At 44.2% G+C, this 11,603-nt stretch overlaps 1 long non-coding RNA gene across 1 annotated transcript; it reads right to left on the reverse strand.

Moving 5' to 3' along the window:
* Positions 1-5,557: 5,557 nt before the first annotated feature.
* LOC132392236 (uncharacterized) lies at positions 5,558-11,144 on the reverse strand. The gene is made up of 3 exons (XR_009511454.1): positions 11,056-11,144; positions 10,657-10,777; positions 5,558-5,591 (listed from the first exon to the last, which is right to left on the reverse strand). It is a non-coding gene; the product is annotated as an uncharacterized LOC132392236 (long non-coding RNA).
* Between the last annotated feature and the right edge of the window lie 459 nt (positions 11,145-11,603).

Consider the following 11,603-nt stretch of genomic DNA (forward strand, 5'->3'; position numbering starts at 1 on the left):
GCTCTGTAGTGTCGGTCATAACAGTGCCTGGATGATAATTTATGTAGAAAATAAAATGTTGCTCAGATTCTTAATCATCTGCAATTTCAACCAGAACAGTCAATAGTATCTCATCATTGTATTGGCAGAGAGGAGAAATCAGCTGGGTATTAGTAAGGCGATTCACACTGCAATAAACTAGTGAGCATGGATTGGGCTCTGGGAAATTATTCTTAACAACCCTAATCATTTCCTCCTTTGATTACAAGTGAAGTGCTTTTAATGCTCTTTTCTCACAGCTGTACCTAAAGGGATTTACGTCATTGCAGAGGAATCCAACTGTTATTTTTTTCATGCTCACCAACCCCACCCCTCAAGCAAAGCCGAGTTCAGTCAAATGCCAAGAGCAGAGGGAACAACGCAGTCACTAGCCCCGGGACAAATGGCTAATTCAGTACTAAGATCCCGAGCCTTGTAACTTCTTGATCTATGAGACATGGTACCATAGTTGGACATTACTCCAAAGGTAAGCACAATCAGGGGCAGAGGGAAATAAGGAGCAAATATTGGATATTAATATAGGTACATGAACTATTCTAATCTGAGTTCCCCACCCCACTCCCCAACTCAGAGACATACCCTCATCATGCACCAGTCACTTTTCATCACAGGACCATACCCAATAGCACAGACAAACAGCCAATGTGCAAAAAACAACAAATTTTCCAAATGCAAAAACAAAGAGTAAAATAAAGAAAGAATAATAGTAATAATAATAAATAAGCAATAAATAATGAGAACATGAGATGAAGTGACCTTGAAAGTGAGTCCATAGATTGTGGAAGCCTTCTTTCAGGTGGCAGCAGAGAGCAGACAGCATGGCCTACATGGTGGGATGCTGCTTTCCTCAACAGCACTTCATGCAGATGTGCTCAGTGGTGGGGAACTTTATCTGCGATTGACTAGGCTCTATGCACCATTTTTGTAGACAATTCTGTTCAAGGGCATTGGTGTTTCCATACCAGGCAATGGTGCAACTAGTGAATACACTCCCCACCATTCATCTATAGAAATTCGTCAAACTTCTAAGAAAGTAAACGTACTGCTGTGCTTTCTTCATAATGGCACTTGTGTGCTATACCCAGGATAGTTTCTCTGAAATAAGAACACTGAGGATTTTAAAGTTGCTGATCCTCTTCACCTCTGATCCCCCGATGAGGACTGGCTTATGGATCTCTGGTTTCCTCCTCCTGTATTCAATAATCAGCTCTTTGATCTTGCTGACATTGAATTGTTGCTGTGGCACCACTCAGCCAAACTTTCAGTCTCCCTCCAACATGCTGATTCATCACTACCCTTGAATGGCCAATGACAATGGTGTTGTCAGAAAATTTAAATATGGCATTAGAGCCATGCTTAGCCGCATAATCGTAAGTATAAAGCAAGTAGAGAAGGGGCTAAGCACACAGCCTAGTGGTGCACCTGATCTGATGGAGATTGTGAAGGAGACTCTGTTCTCAATCTGAATTAACTGACATCTGCGAGAAAATTGAGTATCCAGTTGCAAAAGTGGGTATTGAGGCCAAGGCCTTGAAGCTTACTGGTTAATTTTGAGGTTGTGCTGGTACTGAATGCCAGTCTATCTTCAATGAAGAGCACCCTGAGGTACACATCTTCACTTGTGACTGTATCAAAGGTTCAAAGGTTCATTTATTATCAAAGTGTACAACTCTGAAATTCTTCTTCTCCTGATAGCCATGAAACCAAGAAAGAAAAGAACGACAGCACGATCATCAACTTCCGAATCGCTCCTCCCTGCACAAAAAAATTAACAAAAATGGAACAGATATATCAACCCCCAAATCCCCTTGTTTGCACACAAAAAGACAAGAAAGGTGGGCAAGAAAGCTGGAATATAAAAGACTATAATACTGAAAAAAAAATTATAGTCCAATCCATATCCAAAACACAGAAAACCTGTGAAACATTCTCTGGGCACAGCAGCAGGCCTTTCCCTCACCAACAATCAAAAGGCAGAGTGATCCCCCAGTGATCAAAAGGCAGTCTCTCCTCTCCATAGCAGAGTGATCCCACCAGCAATCAAAATGCAAGCGGCTGATGCTCACCCTTTGCATTCACCTTGATGTTTCATTCTCCCTCGTCACTTTAGTCAGCGAACAATGGAAGCTTTGATCAGTGAAATGGAGTGGAGCATTGGCTCGTAGCCTTCTCGCCACAAAGTTCACACACGCCGCATCTGTCTTCTGGAATCCCCTCAGAGACTGCAGAGCACTGGAACACCCAATCTCCAAACAGCAAATCACGGGCTCCAACATTTTCAAGATGGAAAGCAAACATAAAAGACATAAAAGAAGTGAAATATATGGTTTAATAATCTATTCAGGAGATGTCGACCAAAGGATTGTAGTACCATCTTGACTAGTATGTTCTGGATGATAACAATACGTGCTGTGTCGGCCACTATCACAGACCCTGCTGCGGGGTCTGGGCACCCTCACAGGTGAGCTGCTGAATGGGGTCGTCAATCACTCATAAGTGTGCACATTCCAGCCAATCAGTGTTTCATTCTGGTGGTACTTAACTCTCTTCCTCTCATTTTAGTCTTGTTGAATCTTGGTCAGAGGCACAGCAGTGTAATGTTCCTTGCTTTCTTTTGTCCTCGTTCTGAAAAAGATGTCTACCATTTAGATTGACACTGTATAGGAATAGAATTAATTTTGTCTTAAGTTGTTGGTTCCAAGCCCTAGCTTTCAGTTTGAGAGTTTTAATTGGCATATAGGTTCTTGTTTTTCCCTATAACTCTGGACATTTCTTATCAAAAGTCAGTAAAATATTCATCCACTTCAGTGTTTTCTCTCTGCATCTGGGCTATAACAGCACAATCTAACCCTAGAATTTATCTATCCATCAAAATGGCTAGCAGGGGTAAGCTTCTTTTCTGTGAGCAAGAAGGAAGGTGAACTGAACCCATGCATTCATTATCAATCTCCCAAACACATCACAGTGAAGAACTGCTACAATCTTCCCCTGCTTGCCTCTGTATTTGAACACTTTCTAAGATAGATCTGTGTAGTGCTTACAACCTGTTTCGTAACTGAGAAGGGGGCGAGCAGAAGACGAGCATTTCAGCACCTCCACTAGCCGCTATGAGTACCTCATGATGCCTTTTGGTCTGGCCAACGTCCCTTATATGTTGAATTGGTTTGTTTTGTGTACTTGGATGACATTTGTATCTATTTCCGCTCTCACCAGGGACAGTGCATCCATTGAATTATCAGATGGCTCCTTTATGCCTAGCCAGAGAAGCGTGAGTTCTATAAAGAGCAGGTATCACTGGCGGGCTATATCCTCACCCCTTCCAGTGTTCAAATGGACATGTGTAAAGTTCAGGCAAATACACAGTGGCCCAAATCAACTACGGTCAAGCAGGTGAGGCACTTTATGGGGTTTGAAAAACTTATATTGCCACGTCATCAGAAATATCAGTTCCATCGCAGCTCCCATAAATGCACTCACTAAGAAGACCTGTGCAGGACAAGTGAAGCAGACCAGGCATTCTCAGAACTACTGCAGTCCTTTACCAGAGCCCCAGTGCTGCAGCATCCAGACCCAATCCGTCCATTCATCATTGCGATTGATGCATCAACTGTCAGAATTGGAGCTCTATTCTCACAGCACTCTTCTGTGGATAATCAGCTGCAACGTTGTGCTTGTCTTTCCCATCACGTGACTCCTGCCAAGTATAACTACAATGTCAGGTACCGAGAACTTCTGGCCATTGAGGAGGTCCTGGAAGCATGGCAATGCTGGCTCAAGGGAGCAGATCACCCTTTCTGGTATGGAGAGATCACAAGAACATCTCCTACATTCGGGATGGCAAGAGGCTCAACTCCCATCAAGCCTATTGGGATCTCTTCTTTACTCTGTTTAATTTCACCCTCATCTTATCATCTTGGTAGCAAAAATACCAAGACCGATGCTCTCTACCATCAGTTTGACATCTCTGAGGACAACACAAATCCATGGCTCAGCCTTCCTCGCTTGTGCATTGCTCCTCTGGTGATTTAAGGAATAGAAGCAGAGGTGAGATCTGCCCATCAGCTGGATCCAGGCCTAGATGGGGAACTTCTGCTTGTCCCTGCCACAGTGTTAGAGTGGGGCTACCTTTCCCATCTGTTTGGCCATCCGGGAATTCAACTGAACCTGGAATTTATAAAGTGATGATTTTGGTGGCCATCTATATTCAGAATTTCAGCTCTGCCTATCCCACTTGTGCCCAGGACAAGACATCATCTCAGTGCCCTGTGGGTTTGTTCTGCCTGTTGCAAGTTCCTCACCGTCTCTGGTCCCACCTCTCGGTGGATCTAATCATTGCTTTTCCCCTGCCAGATGGAAACTATCATTCTGGTGTTTGTGGACCAGTTCTCCAAAGCTGTGCACTTCATTGCACTCCCCAAGCTCCATTTGGCTCATGAGACTGCTAGCATCAAGATTCAGCACGTGTTCAGACTCATGGATTTTCTCAGGATATAGTACCTGATCGAGGACCTCAGTTCACATCCCACTTTTGGAAGGCTACTGTTCTCTTTTGGAGCCATGACCAGTCTCTCAGCCAGTTCCCACCTCCAAGCTCATGGCCATACTGAGAGTGTGAATCAGGAGCTGGAGACAAGAGACAACCTTGTAATATCTTGTCTCGTTCAACCCTGTGACCTGGAGTTCTCAATTGGTTTGAGCAGAGATTGCCCGCAATAACCTCCAGTCATCCTCCACTGGTATGTTCCTCTTTGAATGTCAGAAGGGATTCCAGCCCCCACTCTTCCCTGAGCAAGTGATTGACATGGAGTTCCTGTAGCCAAACAGTTGATCCAATGCTACAAGCGCTCATGGAAATGGGCTAGGGCTTCTCTGCAGTGCCTTCGGATACAATATGCCCAGCAAGCTGATCAGCTCCATCAACAGGAGAAGCATCTCAAGCCAGGGGAGAAAGTCTATCTGGCATCTAGAGACGTTCCTTTGAAAGTTTAGAGCCACAAATTGGTCCCACACTATGTGGGATCATTTGTAGTGGAAAAGACAACCTACAAAGTGTTATATAGATTGCACCTGCCATCACCAATGACGGTTCCCTCAGTGTTCCATGTTTCCCAGATCAAGATGATGACTTCCTTCCCTCTTCCTCCCCCCTCCCCGCTTGGGTTACCGGTCTATTCTGTACAGTGTTTCCTGGCATCTCGCCAGTTATGGGGGCACAATGGGTGGGTTTTGACTCTGAGGAACATTTTTGGCTACTAACCCATGACATCCTGAGCAAGTCTCTAATCTGGAACTTCTAGCGAGCACAGGGTTGGGGGCCCTGTTACTTCCATGGACTTGACCATGGGGTATGGATGTCCTCACAGGCGGGGCTGCTGAAAGGGTTGTGCTCGTGAGTAAGTACATTCCAGCTAATTAGTTTGACTGTGGCAGTATTTAACTCCCCTCCTCTTGTTTTAGACTTGTTGAACCTTAAGCAAAAGCTCAGCAAGCTCAATGCTCCCTGCTTACCTTTGTCCTTGTTCGGGAAAAGAAGACGATTGTTCAGATTGATGCTGTAAAGGAGCAGAGTTTAGTGTTAAGTTTCTTCTTCCAAGTCATAGCGTTGCTGTTAGCTTTCAGTTTTTAGTTAAAGGCCCAGCTGGCCGAGCATTTATAGCTTTTCCTTTAATTCTGCAGAGTTTTTATTAAAAGTCAGTGAACTGTTCATCCACATCAGTGTCTCTCCCTCTACACTTGGACCAAAACCACATATCCCTGTCAATGTGTGAGTATAGGTACTGTGTTTTGCACCTTGGCCCCAGAGGAACAATATTTCATTTATGTGTATGGTGGAATGACAATGAACTTGAACTTGAAGTACCACTCCAGAGGATTTGAATGCCAGAAACCAGGTTGGTGCTCTGGTGCAGTACTGAGGGAGTATTGCACAGTCAGAGATGCTGATGTTTAGTCAGACATTAAATCAAAACAGTTTTCCTAGATGGATATAAAAGAATATGATATTTACCTACAATAGACTGGCAAGCATTGTTTTAAACAGATAGACGCTTCACTGATTGTCAGAATATGTAATGCGCAGGTTTATTGCCATGTTTCTCACACTTCAGCAGTACCAGAGTTTAAAAGCAGCTCCAAAGACTGAGGCCCAGGAAAGCAAATGGAACAGAGGCCTTATGACTGTCACTAGTTTTCCTTCAGGGATTTTCTTGGAGAGCTTCAGGGGTATGTAGCCATGTGGAAAGAATGAGATAGAGAACTGGGGAATCTAGAGGAAATGGAAGTGTGAGTGCCCTGAGAGGGAAGGGGCGGGGAAGTGGGTGCGAAGGGGCAAGGAGCTGAGAAAAGTGGGTATCTCTCAGTAGACTTGTCCCCTCAACGTGTTGTCCACAACGCCTGCACAGTCTTCATGAGTTTCCATGAATAGCCACCTTTCCTGTGTCCTGGAAAGATAACCAGTGATTGCTCTTGAGATTTTTCCTAGTTCTGGAGGGAAAATGGGTATGTGGGGAAGAGTTGGGAATCAAGGAAGATAGGCAGGTGGTTAGCAGGAAGGTCCAAACAGTGGAGATCATAGAGTCAGGAGAAAAAGATGGGGAAGGCCACTGGTGCAGTAAAAGAAGGTAAGTACAAGGGCCTTGATCCAAAATGTGGGCTCTATTTCTCTCCATAGATGCTGCTTGACCTGCTGAGGTCTTCCAGCATTTTGTGTGTGTTACAGAAGTACAAAAAGGTAGGATGTATGATCCTCTAGATTCTCAACTCCTGACCAACAGGTTTTCTAAGAAATTTTACAATCCAACCATCAGCACACACCTGTCAATGCCGGAAGCTGGAAGAGCTTAGGATGAGCTTCTACTCTTTGGAAACATCTGGGCCTGCATCCCAGAGGAAAATAACCTGATTCCTCAGGGCATCACAATAGCAGTTCAGAAAATCTGCTGGCAAGGCACAGCTAGCAGGAACTGAGTAGGGAAACCTAACTACAGTAGAGTTACCTTCCTTTCAAAATGCTTGGAACTCAGTCTTAACATGAGCAAACTCCTCATCCAGAGAGGCAAATACAAGATGTTACGGTGAAAACCCCAATCCAGTCATATTATTGATCAAGAAAGAATTCACCATGACATCACCTCACCATGACAGCTTTTGGATCGTGCATCAAAGCACCATCTTTGAAGAGAACCTTGGCTGTCCATATGAAAACTCCAGAAATAGGTTGAAGTAGGTGACCAGGAGACTGAGAGCCTAATTAACCACAAACGCAAAGCATTTCTGAACTGGAATACCCACCAAGCCCCAAGAAAATAGTGTCTGAGGTCCAAAGGAAAAGTATAACCAAAAGAACAGTTGGTGAGTGGAATTCCTGCAGGAGATCAAGCACCTACAGTTACCTACAACCCCATCAGCCTCCGTATCCAACCTTTATCCTTCACAACTTCCACCATCTCCAAAGGAATCTTACCATTAAACACATCTTTCTCTCCCTCCCTTTCTGCTTTCCTCAGGGATCATTTCCTTCACGATTCCTTTGTCCATTCATCACTCCCCACTCATCTCCCTCTTGGCATTTATCCGTGCAAGCAGCCTATGTGTTACACCTGCCCATACACCTCCTCCCTCAAGTCAATTCAGGGCACCAGACAGTCCTTTCAGTTGAGGGAGCACTTCACATGTGTCCAGTGCTCCTGATGCGGCCTCCTCTATATTGGTGAGCTGTATTGTGAATTGGGGGGACCACTTTGTCGAGCAACTCCGCTCCATCAGCCACAAGTGGAACTATCTGGTGGCCAAAAATTTTAATTCCGATTTCCATTCCCATTCTGACATGTCCATTGTATTCTCTTGTGCCAAGATGAAGATATGTTCAGGGGGCAGGAGCAACACCTTGGGTAGCTTCCGACCTGATGGCATGAATAGCGATCTCTCTTACCACAAGTACCACCCCCCCCCCCCCATTCCTCAATCTAACCTTTTACCTCTCTTTGGCTGCCTGGATCACCTTGTCCTTCCCTTTCTTCTATGGTCTATTCTCTCTCCTATCAGATTCCTTCTTCTCCTGCCCTTGGCCTTTCCCATCCACCTGGCTTCACCTATCACTTTCCAGCTATTCTCCTTCCCCTCTCCCTACCTTTTTAATCCAGTATCGTCCCCCTTCCTTCTTAGTACTAAAGAAAGGCCTCAGCTTTAAGCATTGACTATCCATTTGTTTCCATAGTTTCTGCCTGACCTGCTGAGTTCCTCCAATATTTTGTATGTGTTGCTTTGAATTTCCAACATCAGCAGACTTTCTTGTGTTTACTGCTAGCCATGACCTGCATCAAATTCCAATGGGCATATCCCACCAACAGTGAACACCAGAGACAAGGCAGCCATTGCCTGCTGTAAGGAGCATCTCAAAGAACTCCTTGAACATGACTTTGTCTCTGGCATAAGCTTATTTGACCCTACGCTGCTTCTGACTGACAAGAAGTTGAAAATCTTATGCCAGATGAAAGCTAAAGGCTTCTTCAATTTTACCCTAAATAGATATTTAGGGTGAAGTTGTAAAACTTGGCAACAAGACACTTTAGTCACAAACTCATTCTCTCATCTCCTTCTTCTGGGAAGATAAAAAAAAGTAAGGGAGGACTTCAGAGATACCATCACTGTGATTATCTTCAAGAAGAGAGACTCACCTAACTGTCAGCATTCCCAGATAATAAATGGGTTCCAATTTTTTTTTTTTAAACAGATATCCATCAGCTGATTTTGGCCATAAGCCAGAAAATTCATTTTGGTACCTCTGCAGTATTGTGATGAACCAAGCCACAGAAGACTAAGGAAGAATTACTAAAAGTGGAGAGGGGAAACTAGTTCTGCCAACTTTCTTGTGCCTGCCACAGAGATGATCACCTTCTAGAGTCTTCTTCCACTACCTCCTCTGAGTGGCTGAGGAGTCTCCACCAAACCTATCCATCTCAAGGCTCAGTCATCAAGGTCATTGATAGTGGGTCTCCTCTAAGAGACATGCGGGGAGAGCATGGAATGGGATGTTTTGCAATCACATGCTCCAATTCAGGCTACAGAAATGGAATTGTCCATCCAGAAGTTTTATTCAAAACTCACAACTTTTCAACAAACCAGGTCCACCAGGAGAAAATGTGGACTGTTTCCCATGAACACCTCTCAATCAATGATGAAATTTGTTATGACGTTCAGTGCACTCTCAAGACCTCAAACTCTGCACAAAGCTCAAGAGTAGCAGTGATCCCTGCCCTACTATAATTCTGGGCATGGACAACCTGCAGCGGGAATGTTAAAGACCTCAAGAGTTACAGGCCTAGAGACCTGGAGACCTGGAGCATTGATTTCTCTAACTTCTGTTAGTGCCCCGAGAAGGGACATTACCCCATCCCTTGTTTATTTATTTTCCCCCTCCTTTTTTTTCTCTCTCTGCCCCTCTCACAATCATTCTTTGCCTGCTCTCCATCTCCCTCTGGTGCTTCCCTCCCACTTTCTTTCTCCCAAGGCCTCCCGTCCCATGATCCTTTCCCTTCTCTAGCTCTGTATCACTTTCACCAATCACCTTTCCAGCTCTTAGCTTCATCCCACCCCCTCCGGTCTTCTCCTATCATTTTGGATTTCCCCCTCCCCCTCCTACTTTCAAATCTCTTACTATCTTTTCTTTCAGTTAGTCCTGATGAAGGGTCTTGGCCCAAAATGTCGATTGTACTTCTTCCTATAGATGCTGCCTGGCCTGCTGTGTTCCACCAGCATTTTGTGTCTGTTGCTTGAATCTCCAGCATCTGTAGATTTCCTCATGTTTGAGTTACAGGCAGCTTGGTCTCTGCAAAATTTACCAAATTCACAGTCATGATAGGCAAACTATTGCTCATGTATCTACTGGTATAACACCCAATAATGAGTCCCTATGTTTAATCAACACCAGTGGACATGTTAAGTTCATTTTCCTGAAGGAGACATTCCAACCTCATTGTTCAATAATTCAAAGGTTCAATGGTTCCATTTAATATCAGAGATATACAGTATACAACCTGAAATTCTTGCTCTTCACAGACTCCCATGAAGAAAGAAAAGAACACCAAAGAATGAGTGACAATAAAATGTTAGAACCCCGAAGCCCCCTCTCCCCTCTTCCATGCATAAACAGCAACAAGGCATCAACACTCCCCCCTCCCATACCCCACTTTTTTCTGCAGGAAGGATCAACACCTGCCACTCACCAAGCAAGCAATAGCAAAGCCCCAAAAGAGAGTCCATGATCTGCAGTGCAACAGAAACTTAGTGTTGACTCGACAATTCAACATGGCACAGACTGTCTCTTTCTCTAACAAGGGACAGAGAGGAGTCACCTCTTCTCCACAGCAAGAGGGGAGGCCAATAAAACCAAACAACTTGCTGATTATGGTGCTGCTGTCTGCCACATTGCTTTTATTCTAAACTCTCTGACTCAAGAATCAGTAGGAAACTCTTCCCCACCATTGAGAGAAAGAGAGAGAGCGATTGTCTGAGTGCAGAGGCTTCCAACAGCCAGTCTGGGGCTCGTGATGTTTTGTTTCTCCTGCGATGCCTCAATGGGCATGGAATCAGTTTGTCCACAGGGTCATAGAACCTTACCCCAAAGGCGCTGTCTTCCAGACTGCATCTTGAGGATATCAAAAGACGGCCATTTGGTAAACTTCAGGAGTGGGAACCATTGACGTAAAGAGCTGCAGGACTCTGACAGAATCCCAACCACCTTGAAAAGGGATAAAAGAGACATTAAATGGTAGAAATCATGTTCCTTCGCAGATGAGCTCGAGAAAGCTGCCCTCTGGTGACATCTTAGCTCCAGCCTCTGTATCGTGTGGCCTGAGAACACCGAGTGGACAGAGGAAACAATTTAAAGATGTTTTCCCAATTTAAAGATCCTCCCAAAGAAGTGTGGGAATGGAAGTGACATGTAGGAATCCGTGGCCCATGATTACGAAGCATTTAGAAAGAAACTTTAAGAATGGCATCAGGAATTTGACTCACTTTGTTTGCAGGTCCTATCAATTTCTCATCAGTCTTCTCAGAACACACATTTTGGAGTTGCAGCATCCTCTATCCCAAGGAGAGAGACAATCATAATTACACTTCAAGTGTGTTTCATTAGCTATTAAAAAAATTAGGACAATTCCAACTCAAACATAAAATGTTCTCTGTAAGTGTAAGTTGGCACTTCTGGAGCGAAACTACATCTGCTCTGGGGGATGCCAGAAGAGTCCTTCTGTTCAGTTTGAAGTAAAGTTATAGGAGGAGGCATTCTCCCTTCCATATTCTGGACCAGCTGAAGTTTGGAGAGCACTGGAGAGTAACAGCTCCCCTGTAGCAGCAACATCACAAAGATGTTTCTTGCTGTGTAATTGTGGAAGTAAAATTCCACAAATGCTACTGGAAAATGTGAATGAACTAATTCAAATGTTATTACTGCCAGGAGCAAAACATGTGATCTTCATTGATCTAGTCCACCCAGAAGTTTAATGCAATTATATTAGACAGTATTTAGCAGAGAAGTAAGATAAAATATCAAATCCCAATGA

Source organism: Hypanus sabinus, chromosome 4 (assembly GCF_030144855.1).
Source record: "Hypanus sabinus isolate sHypSab1 chromosome 4, sHypSab1.hap1, whole genome shotgun sequence".
Lineage (NCBI taxonomy): Eukaryota > Metazoa > Chordata > Chondrichthyes > Myliobatiformes > Dasyatidae > Hypanus > Hypanus sabinus.